Genomic DNA, 26,757 nt, shown 5'->3' on the forward strand with positions numbered 1-26,757 from the left:
AGGATTGTTGCAACTGACGCCCCACTCAATTTTTGCTCATCAAAGAAACTTGCTAAGCAGTATTTTCTGCTTAACAGCTTTATGAAATTGCGACCACTTTTAACATTGATTTAGAAGTATCATGGCTGAGCAGTATAGTGCACCGAACTCAAGCTCTGGTGTTCATTGTCAGAGAGTGGGTTAGAGCCTCGGATGTGACGATAAGCATGGAGCAATAAACACAGCCAGACACGTGGCACTCTGAAGAAGTCTGAAATCCTTTGCCCCAGACCCGTGAACCAACTTGCACTCCAGACCCAAACGCCAAGGGACCCGCCTCCAGTAGATAGACAGTTTTTTTTTTTCCAAGCTCTCACCCACCACGTACAGCTATGAATGGCATGCAATCCAGTCCTACACGACTGGCTGTTGACATATATCCCATGTCGAAGAGAAAAAGCAACAGATGCCCATGTCTCAGAATTCATAACGACAGCGGAGGGGCGATGGGAGTGAGAAATAAGTCAGAACCAAAGGTGACTGGCTGTATATGGTAGGATAAACACTCGCCTGGAGCTGAACATCAATAATTATGTCTGACTTGTTGTAATCAATGTCTAAGAAGGTCAAAACCTCTCAGAGACAAGGAAATCAAAACCTGCACTTTGGTTGTTTTTCTGGGCGTCAGGTATGAAAAATTAATTTAGGGGAGTGTCAGCTGTCAGTCTTTTGAGTCAATATTTGCGATAGGAAGTTTTTCCTTTTAATCTCTGCTTTAGTGATAAACAAGTAATCATCGACCAGATTAATTAATAGAGTCTTATGAATTATTTAATTTTGTTTAAGTGCTTCATGCACATTATCTGCATTATAAGCCAAAGAAGAAAACAAATCTACTTCTGATAACATGCCAGCCATCTAATAAGACGAGGACATTTTAATTGGTCAAACTGAAAATTAGGTCGGCCCCCAAACAAAAATCTTTTCTACGCCGTCCAATGTAAACTGCACGATAAATGAAACATGCTGTAATCTAAGGGCAAGGCCATTTTCATTTCGCAATGAGAACTTTAAAGTTTTGAAGGGGCACCAAGTCCACTACCAAAGGAAACAGAGGCCATGGCCTCGGTGAACTCAAGTGTAATTCCAGCCCTGAAAACAGTAAATATTGTCAAACGAGCTGTATGTGTTAAAAATCAAAGCAACCTTTCTGAACACAAGTCTGTAAATAACAAAATAAAAAACCTTGCATCAGGGTTGGTAGGGTAACTGCATGTGTACATGTAGGTAGAAGCAGAATTATTTTTTCGTTTGGCCTGATGTTATGAAGAAAATTTAATGTGTGCATAAAAGCTAAACCACATTCATTGCTTGTCTGATTAATAAAGTTTCAATGCTCGTGTTTTAAACACAGAGGTTTAGAGGATGTCAGTTAATTTCTAACTAGAAATATAAACACACAGACTGAGTGAAATGTCATTCCATGTATTTTATTTCTTGTCGTTAAATTTCAAGTGGGGAATCTCATCTTGAACTTCTTCTGGGGTTTTTTCTTGTTGGTTTTTTTCTGTCTTTTTTTTTTTTTTAATAGGAGTTTTTTTAAAGATCTTTGGGGATGTACATGTAGAAAACATTTATCAAGTTTATACCAGATGGCCTTGTGGGTTCAAAATAATGTGCTCGTTGACGTTACCCCATGATTTTTTTATTATTTTAGATTTGGCAAATTTATCTTTATTCTGAAAAGTGCAAAACTGTACATTTTATTTCTTCCTCATCATTTTTTTTTTTTTTTTAAGTTTGAATTCTTTGCTCTATTAAAAATCCTTTAAAAAATAGTAACTAAACTTTGGTGGGAGATGTTGATGACTTATTTCTATTCCTTACGAGCATGATCACTTCATATCAATCATTAGCCAAAACTAACAAATAAACATGCCACAAACTAAGTAAGTAAAAAGAAAACTCATTTTTTAAGCCCTACCATCAGATACAACGTCATAAACAAAAGCACCCGCACTGTTTTTTTTTTTTAGAAAAACATTACCAGCAACAAAAATAGAATTTAGACAAGTATTTGTTGGATTTAAAAGACTTTCAATAATCTTTTAAGCAAAGTGTCTGCGACATATTTTAGAGTTTTTGTAAGCCAAATTGGCACAAGCTTGGTTCTAGAAATAAATTGACGCCTACTTGTCTGAATGTGTTAACATTCCTATACAAAATAATCCTTCCCTAACATAATGTATTTTCAAGGTTTTGTCAACTATGCAGTCATTTGTTTTGCTTATTGATTCGCAATAAATACATAAATGAATAATGATCTGGATAAACGAAACCGACAACAATAAAGGAAGGGACAAATCACTAATTGGTGGAAATTTAAAACCTATTCATCCTGAACCAGCCTCAACCACCCTGAATCAATCTGAATCATCATGAACCAATCTGAATCATACTGAATCACCCTGTCTAGATGACGAACTGTTGTGTTGACATTGATTTGATTGAATATTCAATCATGACGTAAATTTTAAACGATGTTAACAAAGCAAATACCTTTTAGTTTTATGAGGAATTAAACAGAGAAAGTTTCTTACTCTCAGAAACCAAAATCTCAAAAGTAAAACCTTCTATCCAGTACTCTATTGACATGGCCCTATTTACTCAGGATTGTTATTAAAAGAACACGTTGCCTTGGATCGGTCGAGTTGATCTTTGAAAAGTGTTTGTAACCGTTTGTTATAAAATGAATATGGGTAGAAAGATGTTTTAAAAGTAGAATACAATGATCTACGCAAACATGCCTCGAAATTGCACGGTTTTCCTTTTACCTCGTCGACTAACATGGTGGGCCATTTATGAGAGTCAACCGTGTTAGTTCGCACAGTAAAAGGAAAACCACGAAATTTCGAGGCATGTTTGTGTAGATCATTGTATTTTACTTTCACAACATCTTTCCAACCATATGCATTTTATTAAAAAAAACGGTTACAAACGCTTTTTATAGACCAACTCGTCCGATCCAAGACAACGTGTTCCTTTAACTTTATCATTTTATTTCTATAAATTATACACGGAAACGCAAACAGAAAACCCTAAAAGAGAAAAGGAAACACCAAAAACATAACATAGAACCGCCGAAGTGCTTTTTATGCGTAACCTGTTTTGAGAGTAAACAATTTAACTAAATATATTTACTTGATGATTGTGAAATGTTATTTTTATATTTATAATATGAGAATAAAAACCACAAACAAAAAGGTAAGGGTTCAAATCAACATCTGTAGTATGATACAAATAAAGAACACTCAAAATAAAACAATACTGTTTTCATTTTATTTTTTTTACTTACGTTTGCGTACAGTGAAGCCATTGCCATTACGGGCACCATTTGTATTTGCATCATGCACATAGCTGTACTCCAAGATGCCAGATGTTGAGCTGATATTAGAGGTGTAGCGGTCCCCCCTGCTCCTCCGATGGTGACTTGCCGCCATCTTGGACTACATCAGTGCTATACATCGACTGTATTCAAAATAAATAAATAAATTAAGTTTTCAATTCAATTCAATTAAACATTCTGTTAGTCATGTTAAAAATTACAAGTAATTCTTTTTCCTGATGTGAAAATTTAATATAAAAATATATCAAAATACCAATCAAAAGTTTATAATTTTATAACTTAAGATCACAACAGGGAAATCAGATGACTGGTAGAAATGTCAGTGTGTTATTATTCTTTTATTTTTGCTTCGGGCGGTGGATAAAGATTTAAATTGTTTAATATCCTTGCTCCTTGCTGTAACAGCAGATGTCTTAATACTAACTACACAAAAATAACTTTAAATGGTGGTTTTAAAAAAAATGTTTACTTGTTTTCAAATAATAGGTAATTCTCTCATACTTGTAAGAAAACCAACCTCAATAAACCGTAACTTACTCGTAACTTTTTCATGAAATGATCAACATTTCTGAAATTCTCAGTGTGTGGCTACTTAAAATGTCCACCAAAATGTATACAGTCCACCATACAATCTAAGCAGTGTACTAATTGTTTTCATCGATACAGGCCTACCTACATGTAGTAGTACAAGTACAACATTACTTTGGAATTGGATGTTCTGGGTGGTTTGAGATCTCTACAGGTGTAATTCACCACTAATGATTTCCCGAGTACAAATGACTACCTGATTGATCCAGCTTAGATTATTGAGTGTATAAAACTAGTGTAAGCTTATCAACATCAACTGAATAAACCACGCTGCCACACCCCACTATGACAGATAAACCTGTACACAAGCACACAACCTAGATAACAGCCAACACAAACTACATCAGGTGTGCATTTGTACCGCTGTAGTCCACCTCACACCAAAAGCATGCATACGCAGTCAATGGTTTTTGTTATACCTGACCATTGAACCGAATGCAAATTTATACTTAGGTTTACACAATGGGACGCTTTGGGTAACTGAGACTGCTTCAACATGGGCCTGCGGGTCCCACTTTCGGTATTCCATTCGGCTGGTCGAGATTGCTTTAAAAAGTTCTTTGCTCTAAAGCAAAAATAAGCAAAGATCAAAGCACAGACCACAGTTTTACATGACATTCTGCCCAGTAACTTGAGTTTACAATTATCACAACTACATGTAAACTTAGCTTTTTTTGGGTTGAGCTAACCATGGAGGTAAAAATACCTCCATGAGCTAACAGACACATAGATTTGTTGCTACCAGTAGTAGGGTGACCATGGAGCTATAAAAAATACTAAGTTCAAAGGAAAGTTTCCTCCCACATCTTGAACTGAACATTTGGGCTGTTGGATGTATATTAAAATAAACACAAAGTAAATAAAAAAAGTGAGATTTATATATATGTACTGAAATGTTTTACTACCAAAAGTTGAACCATGCATGTCCTGATGACTTCAGCATATTATTGTAGCACAACACAATGACTAAGTACCAATCAGCCAACACCCACGTTTAATTTTAAAAGCGATTTATTCCATGGCTTACAGACAAAAATACTTAACGTCATTAATACCTCATCATCCAAAGCCGAAAATCAAAATAATTATTTATTGTCCATTGGAAATTATGCACTTGAATCAAAACAACTTTGGCACAAGCAAGTACTTTTCCCCCTTGATTTCAAACTATTTAACGTATTAACTTTATGGACCTGAATTTGTTTTGACAATTGACCTACAGCCTCACAAAATCCGGAACAACAAGGAAATGACTTTATAGGCCTAACTTTATGTGGCTCCATGTACCTTGAATAATCCACTCTATATGGTAACTGAAAACCAAAGCCTTTGGACTCAGAAAGCCTGAAGCATGCTAATATTTCAACTAGTGGCTTAAACCCGCGCCGAGACCTGGACTTGATAATTTTACCGAGACGAATTCGAGGTAAAATTATCAAGAACCAGGCCTCGGCGGGTTTAAACCACTAGTTGAAAACCGATTCAACACACTTTGATTCCCATTCATAAATACCTTTTCGAACAAAACATCAACACTTTTTGGTCAAAATAAAATAAATGCAAAAATTATAATTGTTCAATGATTTCTTTCAACACAACACCCCTCCAGCTTTGAAATGGTAAGGTCCTCTGGTAAACAACTCCTTATAAGGAGATGCTGTGCGTGTCGCGCGTATCGCGTGATGTTGCACAACTGTTTCAGCCGTTGCTCTCGACCAATAGGAATGAAGAAAATGTCTTATACGCACAGGTGCAAGCTAGCGTGTCACGCCCATGTTTCAACACTTTTTACTGGTGTTATCATCCGTTCAAACAACCCCTCGTGATGCCCTCTCGACCAATCAGAATGGATAAACTGTCTTAGGTATTTATGAATGCATTTTAACAGAATATTTGAACATAAGTCAACCGTTTAATAACCGTTTAATCACTTTCAAACTGTTGAAAAAATTGTATTTTTAATTGTACAAAAAGTCAAAAGACAACATGGCAAATATTTCCGTTCGTTACTAAATTCGGGGTAAACAAACACTTGCTCGTTACCCAGAAAGTTTTTATGCTAACAATTATTTTGAGTAATTATTAATGTGTCCAGTGCCTTCATAATAAACTATGTTCATCATCTCACTAATTACTAAAATAAATAGCTGTGTGAAGCCTGGCTCATACTTCCTGCGAATGCAAATTATACAATATGAATTTTGAGGTCACAGATTCGCACAAATAATTCCCAACAGTTGAGCTGTGTTCAACTCCTGTGGAACATTCACTGCAAAAACGACTGTGATTCTAAAATTTGCTTCGCATTCACATTCTCAGGAAGGGAAACATTTCCATTATCCTGCCACCACTTCTTTATTCTTTAATTAGTATTTAATCAAATAAGATATTCATTTTAGTAAATTCTGTATTTTTATATCTAATTGCCACCTCTTTTTCGGTAATTTTTTTTTAAATGAGTGAAACTGAAAAAGAGGTGGCAATATATATAGGGAAATCTTTCCCAGTTATTTATGTAACTTAATAGTTTGCCTTATTTAGTGCTACCAACCTTCCATGTTCATCAAAACATAGTCATAGTGGTGCGTATGTCGTAGTGTCATTGCAAGTGACTAAATAGTAATTAAATTTAAAAAGTTGGTACTACTTTTAAAACAGCATGGAACAATTTTAAGACTGTTTTAAAAATACGACTACATGTACACCAATCCCAATGAGAGTACAACTACAACCTCTTCTACTTTGTTTCTCTCTTAGAGAGCACTGAATCTGGATAGAACTAGCTGTGCAGTGTTGGATTGGAGCCGTCAACAGTCTAGTCTCGAAGCTTTTTTTCTTGAGGGAAATTTTTTCTGTTTCCAAATTCCTGCCACCAAATATTTTCAGTCACTTTTTTGTTTACCAAAAGTAATATCTCATTAAGATTCCTTTTAATTAAAAATAAACTAGATACCACTCTGAGTTTGAATAAACTAAAGAATAGGTCGACTAGTTCATTTAAAAAACGAATGAAAAGGTGGTTGCATGATACGGAAATTTTTTGAGCATACAGTCACATCAAAACACAAGATCGAAGCCATGCTAGGCAGTGTGAAATGACTGATACAAGGGAGGCGAGTGTATTACCACCACTACCATTCACACATGCACACACACAGGAGTTGACGGCAAGTAGTAGGACCGCACACACAGTGGTAGATGTGTTTTGAATCAAAATTTGATGTGAAAACAGAAGTAGACAACTTTCAAGAGCATTTTAATCAGCAAAATGTTTTACAACCACAACATGTCACCCATAAACTATAACATACCTGTTGATAAAAATCCACTGGGCAGCTTTTGCACTGAAATAAAAGGTCTACATCATCTTCTGTTGGCAGATTTAGAGCTGGTAAAACTAGAAATTCCGTTTCGTTCGTCTGCTCTACACGTCCATTGATGCTGGACTGTGCCCGCATTGGCTGTTGTGGGAAGAACTGGACCCCCTGGAATTGGAATAGTATTTCTTATTCGCATGAAGAAGGTCACAATTTTCACAAATTAATTTTGCAAGTAACATCAAATACAACCACATGTGTTCAAATAATACTCTGTGATTAGGTTTACTTTGATTAAAATTCACTCTATGCAAATACTAAACAGATTTGACAGAGGGAGAGTGACCATTTCTACCAACAGCTATAAAGCCAAACTCTCAACAGGTGTTTCAACATCACCCTCGAGAGGTCGCCCTTTCATTTATGTGTTGTTGAACTTTCAAACAATCAATTGGTTGCCAAACTATCCAGATGATTCGATTAGCACTGACCACACTAATTAGGTGTAGGGTAGGGTAAAAACTAACCATGAACAAATAAACTAAACAAAATTTCAGGAAAATGTCCACTGCTGTAGTTTGTCGCCTCATTTGGTCACATTTCGAGCTCCCTAGATGTCACAAAGAAATCGGGGACAAGAATAATTTTATAGAGGTTTGCGGTAACACCATGTAATGACTATCTCTAATGAATTGGGGTGTTCACCTTTCTATATCGTATTTCCACCATGCAAAGTTTCAAATCCTACTTAATAATAATTTTATAGTAAACTATTACATCGCCGCCATCGCACAGTACTCCAGATTCCACATAGGTTTAGGTATGGGTAGGCCTACAAGTGATTTGGTGTAGAATCCCGACCACTCTACCAACGGGAAAGCAGGGGCGGGGGGGGGGGGGGGAAGGGACGAAGTTTTACTTTACCCTCTCGCCTCCAAAATCCGTTTATTTATTCATTTATTAAATGTTATATAACACCCAAGCCGATCCTTGCCATTTGATTGGAGGATTGTCCATCACGTGATAGCAAATAAAAGTACCATTGCACGCTGAGTCACTCACCGTGCTTTTTCGTTCCATCCGAAAAGTACCATTGCACGCTGCCAGCGTGCAATGGTACTTTTCGGATGGAACGAAAAAGCTGAGTAAAAACATCACTGGGTGCGCGTGTCTTTGGTAACGCAGCAGTGTTACTGCAAGGCATATTAGTAAAAATTACTAGCATTCGGCTTCTACAATTAAAAAATGTAGGCCTACGCTTTGTTTGTTTTGAAAGTTATATCTTTCAATAAAAATGACAAAGATCTACTTGGATGTTATATAAAACAAATAATGAATTATTATTATTATTATTATTATTATTATTATTTATTCGGCCAGTGTCAAAAACAAATACATACAAGTGAAACAAAGGGTAATAAGACTTCAAAAAAGGTAACTTAAATACAGAGTAACTAGAGGAGCGGGATTAGACAAAAGGGTACAGGACAGGTACGGGATGTGGAGGAAGGAAGAGGAAGGGACAACAATCCATTCTAAGACGGCCAGGATAAACAAAAGCGTACTACTACACTATGACTCAAAAGCCTGCTTATCCAGAATGTTTTTCATTCGTGCAATGGTGCGAATATGTTCATTCGTTGAAAGCTGGAATGTTCCATTCAACTCGGCTCCGCCTCGTTGAATGGAACATTCCATCTTTCAACTCATGAACATATTATTCGCACCACCATTGCACTCATAAACATTCATTATGTGTATATTATATAACACCCAAGCAGATCCTTGCCATTTGATTGGAGGATTGTCCATCACGTGATAGCAAATAAAAGTACCATTGCACGCTGAGTCACTCGCCGTGCTTTTTCGTTCCATCCGAAAAGTACCATTGCACGCTGGCACGCTGCCAGCGTGCAATGGTACTTTTCGGATGGAACGAAAAAGCTGAGTAAAAACATCACTGCGTGCGCGTGTCTTTGGTAACGCAGCAGGTGTTACTGCAAGAAGGCATAGTAAAATTACTAGCATTCGGCTTCTACAGTTGAAATTGTTTGTTTTGAAAGTTGTTTCTTTCAATCAAAATGACAAAGTTCTACTTGGATGTTATATAAAACAAATAATGAATGTTTTTCATTCGTGCAATGGTGCGAATATGTTCATTCGTTGAAAGCTGGAATGTTCCATTCAACTCGGCTCCGCCTCGTTGAATAGAACATTCCATCTTTCAACTCATGAACATATTTGCACCATTGCACTCATAAACATTCATTATGTGTATATTAACTATAAGCCTTCCTAGCATAGACCTTATTGCAGATAGCAATTTTGAACAACTGCGCATGTGCGCGCAAAGGACTGTGGGAAAAATTTGGCACCTCGCTCAAAAAAGTAAACAACGTTCAACGTTCGTACACGATCGATCGGTTTGCAAAATGGATGTGGCAGGAGTGACCGAGAAAGAGCTGGTTGATAGAATAAATAGTTCTGGCATAGACAAACTAAGGTAATCTTTAGCTAAAGTGAATGTGACAAGACACAGTAGTTAAAGACAAACTCCAAAGGCGACATTTTTTTCGCGATAAAATTACTGTTTTTAAAATTTTAGGTTTGCCCGTCTACGTCTGTAGGGCGTCGGAAGTTTGACATTGACAAGGTCAATGGCGAGAAGTTGCAACACGGATCAGTGACCCTCCCGCAACCATCAGTCACCCTCGAAGGATCGGAAATAACAACCAAAACTTCCCACTAGTGACTCCGATTTGTGCTGATAAATACTTCGACAAAAGCATGGACGACCTCCATGACAAAAGTAAGACATTTTTTTCTGTTACAAAACAGAGAAACATTGCCAAGGTCATGATGATCGAGGACTGTCATGACTTTTTTACAAAAAATAAAAACATTTCTTATTCCTGGTCTACTAGATAGAGTCTAGATATAGCTCTATGGATAAAGCCCATCAATGGTTACATTGTCTTGATTCGATTGTATCTGTAATACTGATCAGCAATGACGTGGACGTAAATAGAATAGCTTTCAATCATGGTAGTTGTACATTTTTAAAACTTTATGTGGCAGATGATACTTTTTCCTTATTTCTCACACCATCAACTTTTTAGGTCTACCACTGATATGGTTCAAAATTAAAGTGACCAAAAGTGACTAAGTAATTGTGGTTTATGTTTATATTTATTAATATAAATCTATTTCTACCTCCATGGTTATACCGTAGATCATGACATGACAAGTACGACAAGGTTCTGGTGTAGGTCCTAGCATACTTCTAGTTTCTAGAACTTAGAAGTAGTCCTAGCATAAACATGTTTTTATCAAGGGTTCAGTTTATACAAGTTTGATGTACACGTATTGTACGAACATGATTCTGTGCATAATATAATTACATACTTTGTGCTTTGTTTTGTGCATGTATTACAAAAATGATACTTTTAGTACACTGTACCATAAAGCATCAAGTTGTAAGCTTTATTGTTAGACCCTACTGGTACTGTAATAATGGTATGTTTGTTATGCCTATAATTTTATCATATGATATGAGACTATGAGTTTTTGTAGGTTTGTAATTCGAAAAGCAAGGACTAGGTCACATGAGCGAAACCCTTCTTAAGGTAGGAATTTGAAAAAAGAATATAATTTCTTTTTAATTTTTGTTTTCAAATAAGTTTGATTTATTCAACAACAAAAATAGATTCTGCATTGGGCATCCTCAAAAAATAAATCCTTTTGGTTTTACTTGGAAATTGTTACCATTTAACTTTATTATTTTGGGGGCAACTATCCCAATTAATACATTTTTGATTCTAAACGATTCTAAACTAATTATACTGATAGGTCTCATTTTGTAGTTTAAGTGGGTGAAAAGTCATTTCAAACCTTGCCATCAAAGAAGAAGTATTGTGAGCACTTAAATGTGATTCTCTGCAAACTCTGCATCTTAAAAATTTGGATTTAAATTAACAAGTAAGTTGACTGGCACTGTGGTCAGGTGGTTCAGGGCCCACTAATAATGGGTTCAGTAATGCCAGAGGCAAATTGTAATGTATTAAGCTGTCTCATGACTTCACAAAGCTAACATTAAAACAATTGATATTTATTAAGCTGCAGCCACCTTTGGCAAACACGGCATGCATGTCAGAGTCCTTGTTCACAAAAAGACTCTAGAAGAGGGATCAGACTATCTTCTACACCCACAGGTTGGAATGGAATCTAAAGATGACAGTGCCATGATAAAACTGCAGCTTTGTATAAAACCTGTGACAAATTCTTGTTTGTGAATGCTATATCATGCATGTTGTGAGTTTAACTCCCGGGGTTGGTGTGAAAACAATTGTTCACAATCTAACCAGCATCTGTAATTATTTGACCCATTTTATGGTGAGAGTTTAAAGGTTTCATTGATAACTGTGGGTACACATAATTTAACTCTTGCTGAAACAAAATCCAAACCTGTCACACTTTTTGTTCAATATATTTGTTTACAAACACTTTTTTATTTTATAATTTCCATCCTTTAATTTTTTTCTTCAAATATTTAAATTGGTAATATTAACTTTATAACACACTTGGTATTTTCATGGCCCCTTAAAAACACTTACATTGCAGTTTACTTCACTCAATTATTATCTACCCTTGTTTGCCTCAGGTATTGTTCATGTTGACTGTACTGAGGCGGTTAACTACAACCCTCTAGATCTTTGCAATTGCAACCCTTGGTATTATTTAAATCTTTGCATTATGAAGTATTATTGTATGATTTAAGTAACCAGAATAAATGAAGCTTTAAACTCTTCAAGACAGTGGAAATGGACGTTTGGACAGTGTTATTGTTTGTATTGTATTGTATTATTCTACTTTCTCTGAGAATTGTAGCCTACAACCGCAGGACGCCACGCACAGGCATATTAAGAAGCATTTGCGATACCTTCGCTTGCGTCACAGTTCACTCTGCAATTAACATTTATCTTTTCATCGCCAATTTACGTGTCATCAGTCAAAAATGGCCTCAAGAGCATGAAGACACACATACACACACACAGCCTTTAGTCAATTCAGAGGATGGTCAATGAGCTCTCCTGCAGCAAAAGAAGTAGGATGTGGTTGGTCGAGTCCACAAAACAACAGTACAAATCACATCTTTGGAGTGAACACAGAACTGGGAGAATAACTGCTTCCAATATGAGTCCTGTCACGAAGCATGTTGATGCACAAGTAATTATCTGAAAGATAAAGCAGACAAAAACTAAGGGAATAAATGAGTGGTTACAAGTTCTTAAAAAGGCGTTTAAAACAGGCAGGGTCGTGGTCGTTCAGCCCTTGTTTCCTCTTTTACGTATCTTATTTGATGACCTGACATGTGTTGCATTTTAATGACTGAGACAGTTTTCGGATGCATTGTGTGGTGTGTGCGTAGTTAGTCTTGGTGCAAGACGTTTCTTGTTTTGCTTTCACACCCAGCGCGGCCAACTCACAAACATCACCCGTATCGGTGAAACATCTAGCACCAAGACCAGCACATATTATGCATCTAAACATATCCAAAACAACCGGTTATAAACAGCTCCAGCTGGTCTTTATCACTCGTTAACTTTAAACACCCTGACCCCACGTGAAGCGCTCTCCACCACAACAGGAATGCAGATAGCGAAACTGATTGAGGCATTTATGAATGATCTTTTGCCTTGTAAATCATAACCAAACACTCTGCCCTGAAAGTCAGTCATGACTAATATGACTATGAGCTAATTAATGAGCAGTATCATTATCAGAATATTGATATTATATTCTGAATATAATATCAATATCTGTCATCTCTAAAAAATGTTGAGGAATATATAATTGAATAGGCCTATGTATGTTTCTTTTTTAGTTTCTACCACAAATCACACATAAATCTAGCCTATACAATACTCAAATTGTAGCCTACAGCTTGTTGGGTTTGACATGCTTGATGATTTAATCATGACCCGGTCATGATTAAATCATAAACAAGCTTTATTTATATTTTATTAAACTATTTTGTGTTCAATCAAAGTCAAAAGAACATGCATGGACCTACCTACGTATGTACATACATGTACAGTCCCTCGTTCTTCCGTTGAGTCGCAAAGCACACACTGGTCCGATGGCATTATTGTCGTAGTTTTTTATATTAATATTACACATCTGACTTGGCTAAATAAAGCATGGAGGTACACCCATTCGTGGGTGAAACTGTCTTCCGCCACAGAAGCATGACCGTCCACCACAAACAATGTCAATGTTTACAAACTTATTGTTTACAAAAAAACTTTGTAGAACACGTTACGTGACGACCGTATAACTGGAGGTGCAAAATATTTCCCACAATCCTTTGCAGGACGTCGGATTTTTGCTATCTGCAATAAGGTCTATATTGAACCCTTGCAAGCGCGTCACATGCAGCAACTGATGCCACGCTCACCATGTTGGTGGTCAATAGGTTTACGTGTAAATGCCGCGTCGCCTAAAATGCGCACTTCACTGAATAACACACGTTTACATTGACCACCAAAATGGTGCATCCAAGATTATTCTGATGATGACGTTAGGTGAATTGGGTTGAAACTCATGTACACTACATAACAAGAGTGGACCTGATAACAAAAGTCCACATAATGTAGGGGATTGAAACACTGTGTGAACTTGCACACATTCACACAGTGTTATTTGAAAGTGTTGAAGAATATGATGCCCCAACCCACCCACCCCAGTTATGCCAGTGTTTACGCCACATCTTCTCTGACAAGTCTCAATCGTGAGGGGCCCAAAATGTCTTACCAGTAGAGACTTGATTTCTGCATGAGTGGAATGATGTCTTGATTCTGCATGTCTGCAGTGAAGCATTCCAGACAGAATAGCGACTGGAGAATGGCGTTCATGTAACACGTATTACCAAGATTTGAGAATCTGGCGGAAAAAGTGCACAAATCAGACAAATCGTCACCAACATTACAAACGGACACACACAAATACAAGTAAAAAGTAGCAATCCGGGAAAACAGCAATGAACATTTTTAAAATCAAGCTCTGTAAAAAAAGTTATGGGTATTTTCAACTAGCTTTCTAACAATGGTTTCTTGATGCTTTGAACTTTATACATGCGTCGAAGATTGCAAAAAGGCATTTTCCGTTTTCACAAACTGACACCAGATAATACAAAAAATAAGCAAAAACTAAAAAGCACATTGCACATTGAGACAAAAACTAATTAATGTTATTATTGTTATAGATGGTAATGTTACATTGGTGCTAAAGAATATTAATGCAGTACCCGTATTGGCAGTTCGAATCCTATGTTAACATCTATTATATCGTTGTGGTACCCGCTGCCAAAACATAGGATTCAAACTGCCTCTAGCTACTGGCAGTCACGGTAGTCTTATGGTAAGACACTGCTCTAGAATTGCAAGGGTTGTGGGTTCGAATCCCACCCGAGTAACATGCTGGTGATATTTTTCCACAGCAATCGGGAAAGTACTGAGTATACAGTGCTAACACACATCGGTGAAAGGGTAAAAAAGTAATAATAATATTTTTTTTTTTAAGTGTGTGAATGACCTACCCTTGTAGACTGATCTGAGACGTCTTGACTGCTGTGGGGATGCTCTTCTGCCTCCAGCCGGGTAGCTTGTGATCGGGTACAACCTCTTTGAGTTAGAGACGCTCAGGAATCCAGGGGTACGCTTTACCGTGACGTTAGAGTTGGTTTGCCTGAGGGGACAAACAACATTAAGAATATGGGACTTGAGGCATTGCACGGTGGGGTATCAATAACCTAGGTATCAATGTTAGCGATAACAACATGCGTATCTACTTGCTAGGTAGATTTCCTACCTTCTGCCTAGGTAGTATTTAAGAAGCAGGACAGTTCTTTTCAGAACTGAGAAGTCTCCCCAATAGACCCTTTCCATGAAATATGTAAATTGCACATAGCGCGTGCGCACTAACGTTTTGGTTGGCAAAATGAGGGAGCATCGCGCTGTTTTTTTAAACGGCTAATGGGTGCGTGACGCAGACGCGATTGCGCGTCTGCAACCAACAGGGTCTGTACGCATGCATGAATGTAATTAGCATATTTCATGGGTAGGGTCCATTCAGAGAATCTAATCTGAGGAAGTAGAGAAGTCTCCCGAATTAAAAAAAAGTTGTTGTGCTCTAAAGAAATCAACATCAGGTTGTGAGGACAAATAGAACTAATGCCACATAAAAAATAACATGTTTTTTTAAGGCCCCACTTTAAAAAACCCAATAAACTCACCTTGATTGTAGCAATGCATCCGTGGCAGAGTAACCAGCAATCTGGCGCCCTCTACTGTAGAAAGCTGATGCATTGGAAACCGGCTTGGGGGCAGCTGCAAGTCAGGGTTTAAAAAAAGAATTCACTAGTATTCTCATACTTTGTATTGTTACTAAAAATGACACTTCATCTAAGCCCTAAGCGGATATAGGCACGGGAAAATTCTGCATTTTAGATGCTCTGTGGTGCAATCTTTGGTAAATTTTGAGGGGGGACATTTGATATAGTGTCCCCCACCCTTCTAAAAAGTTGTGTCATCCTTATAGCCCCCAGGATTAATGCCCATGGCGAGACACAGGGTTGGTCTTACACAGTGCAATACTTGGGCTTCATGATTAAGGTGGTCAAAAAGATGGGGGGACATTTGATATTGTGCCCCCCCTCCCCTTGTCACCCCCCCACCCCCACCTATTTGATGCCCACCACCATTAGTAGGATTTGAAAATTTGTATGGTGGAATTGTAACTATAAGAACATTTTGCGATAACACTATGTGAATCTCTTTATGAGTAGTGTTGGTTCGGAAAAGAACTATTGGTTAAAGACTCATGTTTCTATTAATATACGCTGATCATCTACAGGAGAAAAATCATAAGAAAGACTGTACTTACTGTTTGTCTAGACGCTACTGCTCGTCGATTGTACTTCAGTAGGGTTCTCTACGCAACCTAAAATAAACGACAAATATCGGACAAATTTACATCAGCTGTGTAGTTGCACGTTTTGTGTGCATTTGATCACTAGGCATAGTTAATTTTTTACAGTATTACATTTGAGAACCACCAGTTCCTTAAAAGCTCAGATATGCCTAGTTCATTTTGATGGGTCATAATAAATAATTTGCAGAAAATAATTAACTATTTGTCTTTTTAACAACAAATAAAGCATCAAAGTCTTTTGGAAAAAGAAATTACACACAAATTTCACAAGTACCTACATGTGAGGTGAAACTAAACATGGATTGGAAATCACTAACAAGGCAATTATTTTTTTAGAAACCTCTTTCATCAGTGAAAAGGGTACAAAAGAATTTAGGCATTGCATGGTGAGGTATCAATATATATTTGGTTTGCGGTAACACCATGTGTGTATCTCTACTTGCCAGGTAGAGTTTGTTCTTAGAGAACTGTCTTTCTTTATTCTACTACCACAAAGAGTAGATTATCAGATTTTTGAGAGACTTGTTCTGAAAAGAACTGTCCTGCTTTGTAACTATACCCGGGCGGAAGGTATAGAAAATTGGCTGGGACAACTACTTTAGCTTTATAGGATCATAATTAACTGCACTACCGCGGAGTCAATCTCTTGACGATGACTAGAGCAAGCTAGTCAAAACGTTGAGACCAATTCAAGAACTGGATAGTGATTTGGTTCCCTATTGGGCAATCCCTATAGGCTTCTGCTTGCTTTTTGTTGATATGTCTCTAATTATTTTACTAATAATGTAAAAATTACACATTTCTACTTATTGTTGCTGTGTGTTTTGAAGTTTTTAAAGCCTAAGTGAATAAATAAATAAACAAATAAATAAATTACTTGATGGATTGGAATTGGACCAAAATTAAGTACAGTTTCAAGAAAAAGGACAAAGCTTTATGGAAAGATTTCTCCAAACTGTAATAACCTGGTTGTCTCTTCGTCTTTTATCCATATGCTTCAAATCCTCTGCATTCTTCTCACTCAGCCTCTTCCTTGATTCAACCTCTTCCCTGCAAACAGTCAATCAAAACAAACAAAGCTCGGTAAATAACACCAAACTCACAAATCTCAACTCATGTTAATCCGGCATGGGTAGGCCTATCGTCTTCTTGATACTCCAAGAGTTTATGAAGACGCACCAAAAATTAAATCCATACTCAGTGATACCGCCTCTTGAAATACATAATTCTAAAAACTCCCCCTTTCTGGAGCTCCAGCCCTGGCCCCACGCGTCGACCTGGTATTCTTTTAAAACGTGAGAGCCCATAATTTAATAACAACAAGTATGCTAGTAGTAGTACAATAATTTCGCTGCATTGGCCTGCAACCCCCCCCCCCCCCCCCCCTGGGTTAAACAACAGAGGAACTGCAGTTGAAATGACCAGATAGAGAAAGGACCAATAATACTATAATTAATACCAGTATCAGCCGCCAGACTTGAGATTTGCTGAATTGGGCCCGCCAGACACCCCCCCCCCCCTCCTGGGTTAAACATCTGAGGAACCACCTAAAACCAAGTTGAAATGACCACTGATGACACTATTCCCAATACGCTTGCCCTATACACAGAATTCACTGCTTCCGTAAGCGCTGATTCTTTGCTCACGGTAAGCAGTGCCATGAAATTGGGCCCAGCTGGAGCTGTTTATAACCGGCTTTCTGTGCTAGCCTTTCAAGCGTAGAATGCCTAGAAACGTGCAGTAGGCACGCACAAAAGCCAAAATTCGCCGCTAACCCATGAAATACGCTTGCCGTATACACAGAATTCCCTGCTTCCGCAAGCGCTGATTCTTTGCTCACGGTAAGCAGTGCCATGAAATTGGGCCCTGCTGGAGCTGTTTATAACGGGCTTTCTGAGCTAGCCTTTTAAGCGTAGAATGCCTAGAAACATGGAGTAGGCACGCGCAAAAGCCAAAATTCGCCGCTAACCCATGAAATACGCTTGCCGTATACACAGAATTCCCTGCTTCCGTAAGCGCTGATTTTTTGCTTATGGTAAGCAGAGCCATGAAATTGGGCCCAGCTGGAGCTGTTTATAACCGGCCGGCTTCCGCGTGTCAGGCCTACGTACGCCAATATACTCATGCCGAACGCGCAATTCATAGCTTTTAGTAACAGGGCGTAATCTATTTCTAAGCGCGCGCGAATATCTATTTCTAAGCGCGCTTTTTAACAAAAGGGCATTCATGAATGGGAATAAAAGAGTAGTGACTTGTTCTTAAACGTATGTTGCCGTGCGATATAGGCCCTCGCCTTCTGCTCGGGCCTTTATCACCTGGCAACGACCCTGCTGGTTTTAAACGGCCAATAAAGAACTCGTCGCTTCCCTTTTGTTCCCCTATCAAATGTCCATCAATTGAACAGATAAACAGTTCTTGAACTTGGTTCATGAACTGCTCTAATGAACATGTTGTGAACTGTTTAAGGCATGTTCATGGACTGATCATGAACATTCTTGAAAGTTCGAGTCAAATTCCATCTTACCTGATGGGGTAGATTGGTTAGATGCATAGAGCTATATATACATACGTATATACAGCTGATGACAATTAGTTAACAACAGGGTGGACCACGTGAAGGTTGTCATCTCCCACCCCACAAAAGGGATCGTAATACATCTGAGTGTGTAACCATTACAACAATTGCTTCTTTGTAATGTTACCCCCTCTAATTATTATTTATTATTATTATTATTTTATGTTATTATTATATTATAAAACCTTGTTCATGAGTACTCTATACAGCTAAGACAATGGCATGACCTTTGTATACATACAACCTTGTTAATGAGTACTCTATACAGCTAAGACAATGTCATGACCTTTGTAATTATAAACCTTGTTAATGAGTACTCTATACAGATAAGATAATGTCATGACCTTTGTAATTATAAAACCTTGTTAATGAGTATTCTTTACAGCTAAGACAATGTCATGACCTTTGTAATGATAAAACCTTGTTAATGAGTACTCTTTACATGCAGCAAAGACAATGTCATGGCCTTGTATTTATAAAACCTTGTTAATGAGTACTCTATACAGCTAAGACAATGTCATGACCTTTGTAATTATAAAACCTTGTTAATGAGTACTCTATACAGCTAAGACAATGTCATGACCTTTGTAATTATAAAACCTTTTAATGAGTACTCTATACAGCTAAGACAATGTCATGACCTTTGTAATTATAAAACCTTGTTAATGAGTACTCTATACAGCTAAGACAATGTCATGACCTTTGTAATTATAAAACCTTGTTAATGAGTACTCTATACAGCTAAGACAATGTCATGACCTTTGTAATTATAAAACCTTGTTAATGAGTACTCTATACAGCTAAGACAATGTCATGACCTTTGTAATAATAAAACCTTGTTAATGAGTACTCTTTACAGCTAAGACAATGTCATGACCTTTGTAATAATAAAACCTTGTTAATGAGTACTCTTACAGCTAAGACAATGTCATGACCTTTGTTATTATAAAACCTTGGTAATGAGTACTCTATACAGCTAAGATGTCATGACCTTTGTAATTATAAAACCTTGTTAATGAGTACTCTATACAGCTAAGACAATGTCATGACCTTTGTAATTATAAAACCTTGTTAATGAGTACTCTATACTGATAAGATAATGTCATGACCTTTGTAATTATAAAACCTTGTTAATGAGTACTCTTTACAGCTAAGACAATGTCATGACCTTTGTATTTATAAAACCTTGTTAATGAGTACTCTATACAGCTAAGACAATGTCATGACCTTTGTTATTATAAAACCTTGTTAATGAGTACTCTATACAGCTAAGACAATGTCATGACCTTTGTAATTATAAAACCTTGTTAATGAGTACTCTATACAGCTAAGAAAATGTCATGACCTTTGTTATTATAAAACCTTGTTAATGAGTACTCTATACAGCTAAGACAATGTCATGACCTTTGTAATGATAAAACCTTGTTAATGAGTACTCTTTACAGCTAAGACAATGTCATGACCTTTGTAATAATAAAACCTTGTTAATGAGTACTCTATACAGCTAAGACAATGTCATGACCTTTGTAATTATAAAACCTTGTTAATGAGTACTCTATACAGCTAAGACAATGTCATGACCTTTATAATTATAATTATATTAACCTATTAATGAGTACTCTATACAGCTAAGACAATGTCAAGACCTTTGTAATTAAATCACCTCGTTAATGAGTACTCTATGACATTGTCATGACCTTTATAATTGAAATAACCTCGTTAATGAGTACTCTATGACATTGTCATGACCTTTGTAATTACATCACCTCGTTAATGAGTACTCTATGACATTGTCATGACATTTGTAATTAAATCACCTCGTTAATGAGGACTATATGACATTGTCATGACCTTTGTAATTAAATAACCTCGGTAATGAGTACTCTTAAACAACCTCCATATTCACACAACACAATGTCATGACCTTTCACATTAAAAGCTTTAAGAGTTACCAACAAAACAACATGGTGGCCACCATGTAAGCTACCCCAGAACAAATACCATGTAAACAATTAGACTAATAAATAATTGAAAGACAAATTAAGTAGTAACAATACAAAACTTAATGTCTAATAAACACTTAAACACACTCCTTAAACATATTGTTCTCTTTTTATTTGTTATGAATTTACTACAAATAAACTTATGTTGTTTCGCATTTTGTAATGAGCAAACTGCATTACAAATTAACTTAACTTGTTTCACGGTTGTAATGCGGTACTTCATTACGCACATGAAACGTTTACATACTTGCAATAAGGTACTTCATTGCAAGCATGTTATAATTACATGATTGTAATGAAGTACCTCATTACAAACATGCAGTTTTTGTATGTGAATACATGAACTTGTATAGTACCTCGATACAAGTTTAACATGTATTCTGTCTACATACTTGTAATGAGGTACCTCATTTCAAGTATGTTGACAACAATTCGAAAAGCACATATACTTCCAAGAATGAATTAAACAGGCCAACGAAATGTGAAATCTTCACAAATCTTGTTGTGGCTTGTAGTCAGGCACCCTCTGGGATGTAGCTTGTAGTCAGGCACCCTCTGCGATGTGGCTTGTAGTCAGGCACCCTCTGGGATGTGGCTTGTAGTCAGGCACCCTCTGGGATGTAGCTCATAGCCAGGCACCCTCTGGGATGTTGTCAGGAGCAGGTAGCACCACATCCCCAGCAGAACTGCAGCTCCTGAAATTTATACCAATTGAGTCAAATCAACAAGTGTAACACTGCATGTCTCTATGTGGGTCTGTACATAAGCCCTTTTGATTAATTATGATCAGAATTTGGAAATTTACCTATGTTTGGTGCGCTTCAATCACATGGGATGATGTCCTCTAGGCAGGCACCCTCTGGGATGTGGCTTGTAGTCAGGCACCCTCTGGGATGTGGATTGTAGTCAGGCACCCTCTGGGATGTGGCTTGTAGTCAGGCACCCTCTGGGATGTGGATTGTAGTCAGGCACCCTCTGGGATGTGGATTGTAGTCGGGCATCCTCTGGGATGTGGCTTGTAGTCAGGCACCCTCTGGGATGTGGCTTGTAGTCAGGCACCCTCTGGGATGTGGCTTGTAGTCAGGCACCCTCTGGGATGTGGCTTGTAGTCAGGCACCCTCTGGGATGTGGGTTGTAGTCAGGCACCCTCTGGGATGTGGCTTGTAGTCAGGCACCCTCTGGGATGTGGCTTGTAGTCAGGCACCCTCTGGGATGTGGCTCGTAGTCAGGCAACCTCTGGGATGTGGCTCGTAGTCAGGCATCCTCTGGTATGTAGCTCGTAGCCAGGCACCCTCTAGGATGTTGTCAGCAGCAGGTAGCACCACATCCCCAGCAGAACTGCAGACTCCTGAAATATATACCAATCGAGTCAAATCAACAAGTGTAACACTGCATGTCTCTATGTGGGTCTGTACATATAAGCCCTTTTAATTAATTATGATCAGAATTTGGAAATTTATCTATGTTTGGTGCGCTTCAATCACATGGGATGATATCCTCTAGTCAGGCACTCTCTGGGATGTAGCTTGTAGTCAGGCACCCTCTGGGATGTGGCTTGTAGTCAGGCACCCTCTTGGATGTGGCTTGTAGTCAGGCACCCTCTGGGATGTGGCTTGTAGTCAGGCACCCTCTGGGATGTGGCTTGTAGTCAGGCACCCTCTGGGATGTGGCTTGTAGTCAAGCACCCTCTGGGATGTAGCTTGTAGTCAGGCACCCTCTGGGATGGTGCTCGTTGTCAGGCAACCTCTGGGATGTGGCTTGTAGTCAGGCACCCTCTGGGATGTGGCTTGTAGTCAAGCACCCTCTGGGATGTAGCTTGTAGTCAGGCACCCTCTGGGATGTGGCTCGTTGTCAGGCACCCTCTGGGATGTAGCTCGTAGCCAGGCACCCTCTAGGATGTTGTCAGCAGCAGGTAGCACCACATCCCCAGCAGAACTGCAGACTCCTGAAATATTTACCAATCGAGTCAAATCAACAAGTGTAACACTGCATGTCTCTATGTGGGTCTGTACATAAGCCCTTTTGATTAATTATGATCAGAATTTGGAAATTTACCTATGTTTGGTGCGCTACAATCACATGGGATGAAGTCCTCTAGGCAGGCACCCTCTGGGATGTGGCTTGTAGTCAGGCACCCTCTGGGATGTGGCTTGTAGTCAGGCACCCTCTGGGATGTGGCTTGTAGTCAGGCACCCTCTGGGATGTGGCTCGTAGTCAGGCACCCTCTGGTATGTAGCTCGTAGCCAGGCACCCTCTGGGATGTTGTCAGCAGCAGGTAGCACCACATCCCCAGCAAAACTGCAGACTCGTAAAATATATACCAATCGAGTCAAATCAACAAGTGTAACACTGCATGTCTCTATGTGGGTCTGTACGTAAGCCCTTTTGATTAATTATGATCAGAATTTGGAAATTTACCTATGTTTTGTGCGCTTCAATCACATGGGATGATGTCCTCTAGGCAGGCACCCTCTGGGATGTAGCTTGTAGTCAGGCACCCTCTGGGATGTGGCTTGTAGTCAGGCACCCTCTGGGATGTGGCTTGTAGTCAGGCACCCTCTGGGATGTGGCTCGTAGTCAGGCACCCTCTGGGATGTGGCTTGTAGTCAGGCACCCTCTGGGATGTGGCTCGTAGTCAGGCACCCTCTGGGATGTAGCTCGTAGCCAGGCACCCTCTAGGATGTTGTCAGAAGCAGGTAGCACCACATCCCCAGCAGAACTGCAGACTCCTGAAATATATACCAATCGAGTCAAATCAACAAGTGTAACACTGCATGTCTCTATGTGGGTCTGTACATAAGCCCTTTTGATTAATTATGATCAGAATTTGGAAATTTACCCATGTTTGGTGCGCTTCAATCACATGGGATGATGTCCTCTAGGCAGGCACCCTCTGGGATGTGGCTTGTAGTCAGGCACCCTCTGGGATGTGGCTTGTAGTCAGGCACCCTCTGGGATGTGGCTTGTAGTCAGGCACCCTCTGGGATGTGGCTTGTAGTCAGGCACCCTCTGGGATGTGGCTCGTAGTCAGGCACCCTCTGGGATGTAGCTCGTAGCCAGGCACCCTCTAGGATGTTGTCAGAAGCAGGTAGCACCACATCCCCAGCAGAACTGCAGACTCCTGAAATATATACCAATCGAGTCAAATCAACAAGTGTAACACTGCATGTCTCTATGTGGGTCTGTACATAAGCCCTTTTGATTAATTATGATCAGAATTTGGAAATTTACCCATGTTTGGTGCGCTTCAATCACATGGGATGATGTCCTCTAGGCAGGCACCCTCTGGGATGTGGCTTGTAGTCAGGCACCCTATGGGATGTGGCTTGTAGTCAGGCACCCTCTGGGATGTAGCTCGTAGCCAGGCACCCTCTGGGATGTTGTCAGCAGCAGTAGCACCCATCCCCAGCAGAACAGCAGACTCCTGAAATATATACCAATCGAGTCAAATCAACAAGTGTAACACTGCATGTCTCTATGTGGGTCTGTACATAAGCCCTTTTGATTAATTATGATCAGAATTTGGAAATTTATCTATGTTTGGTGCGCTTCAATCACATGGGATGATATCCTCTAGTCAGGCACTCTCTGGGATGTAGCTTGTAGTCGGGCACCCTCTGGGATGTGGCTTGTAGTCAGGCACCCTCTTGGATGTGGCTTGTAGTCAGGCACCCTCTGGGATGTGGCTTGTAGTCAGGCACCCTCTGGGATGTGGCTTGTAGTCAGGCACCCTCTGGGATGTGGCTTGTAGTCAAGCACCCTCTGGGATGTAGCTTGTAGTCAGGCACCCTCTTGGATGTGGCTCGTTGTCAGGCACCCTCTGGGATGTGGCTTGTAGTCAGGCACCCTCTGGGATGTGGCTTGTAGTCAAGCACCCTCTGGGATGTAGCTTGTAGTCAGGCACCCTCTGGGATGTGGCTCGTTGTCAGGCACCCTCTGGGATGTAGCTCGTAGCCAGGCACCCTCTAGGATGTTGTCAGCAGCAGGTAGCACCACATCCCCAGCAGAACTGCAGACTCCTGAAATATTTACCAATTGAGTCAAATCAACAAGTGTTACACTGCATGTTTCTATGTGGGTCTGTACATAAGCCCTTTTGATTAATTATGATCAGAATTTGGAAATTTACCTATGTTTGGTGCGCTACAATCACATGGGATGAAGTCCTCTAGGCAGGCACCCTCTGGGATGTGGCTTGTAGTCAGGCACCCTCTGGGATGTGGCTTGTAGTCAGGCACCCTCTGGGATGTGGCTTGTAGTCAGGCACCCTCTGGGATGTGGCTCGTAGTCAGGCACCCTCTGGGATGTAGCTCGTAGCCAGGCACCCTCTAGGATGTTGTCAGAAGCAGGTAGCACCACATCCCCAGCAGAACTGCAGACTCCTGAAATATATACCAATCGAGTCAAATCAACAAGTGTAACACTGCATGTCTCTATGTGGGTCTGTACATAAGCCCTTTTGATTAATTATGATCAGAATTTGGAAATTTACCTATGTTTGGTGCGCTACAATCACATGGGATGAAGTCCTCTAGGCAGGCACCCTCTGGGATGTGGCTTGTAGTCAGGCACCCTCTGGGATGTGGCTTGTAGTCAGGCACCCTCTGGGATGTGGCTTGTAGTCAGGCACCCTCTGGGATGTGGCTCGTAGTCAGGCACCCTCTGGTATGTAGCTCGTAGCCAGGCACCCTCTGGGATGTTGTCAGCAGCAGGTAGCACCACATCCCCAGCAAAACTGCAGACTCCTAAAATATATACCAATCGAGTCAAATCAACAAGTGTAACACTGCATGTCTCTATGTGGGTCTGTACGTAAGCCCTTTTGATTAATTATGATCAGAATTTGGAAATTTACCTATGTTTTGTGCGCTTCAATCACATGGGATGATGTCCTCTAGGCAGGCACCCTCTGGGATGTAGCTTGTAGTCAGGCACCCTCTGGGATGTGGCTTGTAGTCAGGCACCCTCTGGGATGTGGCTTGTAGTCAGGCACCCTCTGGGATGTGGCTTGTAGTCAGGCACCCTCTGGGATGTGGCTTGTAGTCAGGCACCCTCTGGGATGTGGCTCGTAGTCAGGCACCCTCTGGGATGTAGCTCGTAGCCAGGCACCCTCTAGGATGTTGTCAGAAGCAGGTAGCACCACATCCCCAGCAGAACTGCAGACTCCTGAAATATATACCAATCGAGTCAAATCAACAAGTGTAACACTGCATGTCTCTATGTGGGTCTGTACATAAGCCCTTTTGATTAATTATGATCAGAATTTGGAAATTTACCCATGTTTGGTGCGCTTCAATCACATGGGATGATGTCCTCTAGGCAGGCACCCTCTGGGATGTGGCTTGTAGTCAGGCACCCTATGGGATGTGGCTTGTAGTCAGGCACCCTCTGGGATGTAGCTCGTAGCCAGGCACCCTCTGGGATGTTGTCAGCAGCAGTAGCACCCATCCCCAGCAGAACAGCAGACTCCTGAAATATATACCAATCGAGTCAAATCAACAAGTGTAACACTGCATGTCTCTATGTGGGTCTGTACATAAGCCCTTTTGATTAATTATGATCAGAATTTGGAAATTTATCTATGTTTGGTGCGCTTCAATCACATGGGATGATATCCTCTAGTCAGGCACTCTCTGGGATGTAGCTTGTAGTCGGGCACCCTCTGGGATGTGGCTTGTAGTCAGGCACCCTCTTGGATGTGGCTTGTAGTCAGGCACCCTCTGGGATGTGGCTTGTAGTCAGGCACCCTCTGGGATGTGGCTTGTAGTCAGGCACCCTCTGGGATGTGGCTTGTAGTCAAGCACCCTCTGGGATGTAGCTTGTAGTCAGGCACCCTCTTGGATGTGGCTCGTTGTCAGGCACCCTCTGGGATGTGGCTTGTAGTCAGGCACCCTCTGG

At 39.7% G+C, this 26,757-nt stretch overlaps 1 long non-coding RNA gene across 4 annotated transcripts in view; it reads right to left on the reverse strand.

Annotated features, from left to right (window-relative positions):
• Positions 1-16,303, reverse strand: part of LOC117291504 — a 26,308-nt gene extending 10,005 nt beyond the window's left edge. The window contains exons 1-6 of one of the 4 annotated variants that reach the window (XR_004519157.1): positions 16,234-16,303; positions 15,584-15,677; positions 14,888-15,036; positions 14,104-14,232; positions 7,285-7,458; positions 3,335-3,507 (exon numbers count right to left, since the gene is read on the reverse strand). This is a non-coding gene — a long non-coding RNA (uncharacterized LOC117291504). Of the gene's footprint in view, positions 1-3,334; positions 3,508-7,284; positions 7,459-12,229; positions 12,272-12,334; positions 12,362-14,103; positions 14,233-14,887; positions 15,037-15,583; positions 15,678-16,233 lie in introns of those variants that run through there. The other 3 variants (XR_004519158.1, XR_004519160.1, XR_004519159.1) reach the window with 3 other exon arrangements.
• Positions 16,304-26,757: the final 10,454 nt, after the last annotated feature.

The sequence above is a fragment of the Asterias rubens genome, chromosome 6 (assembly GCF_902459465.1).
Source record: "Asterias rubens chromosome 6, eAstRub1.3, whole genome shotgun sequence".
In the NCBI taxonomy this organism is placed as follows: domain Eukaryota; kingdom Metazoa; phylum Echinodermata; class Asteroidea; order Forcipulatida; family Asteriidae; genus Asterias; species Asterias rubens.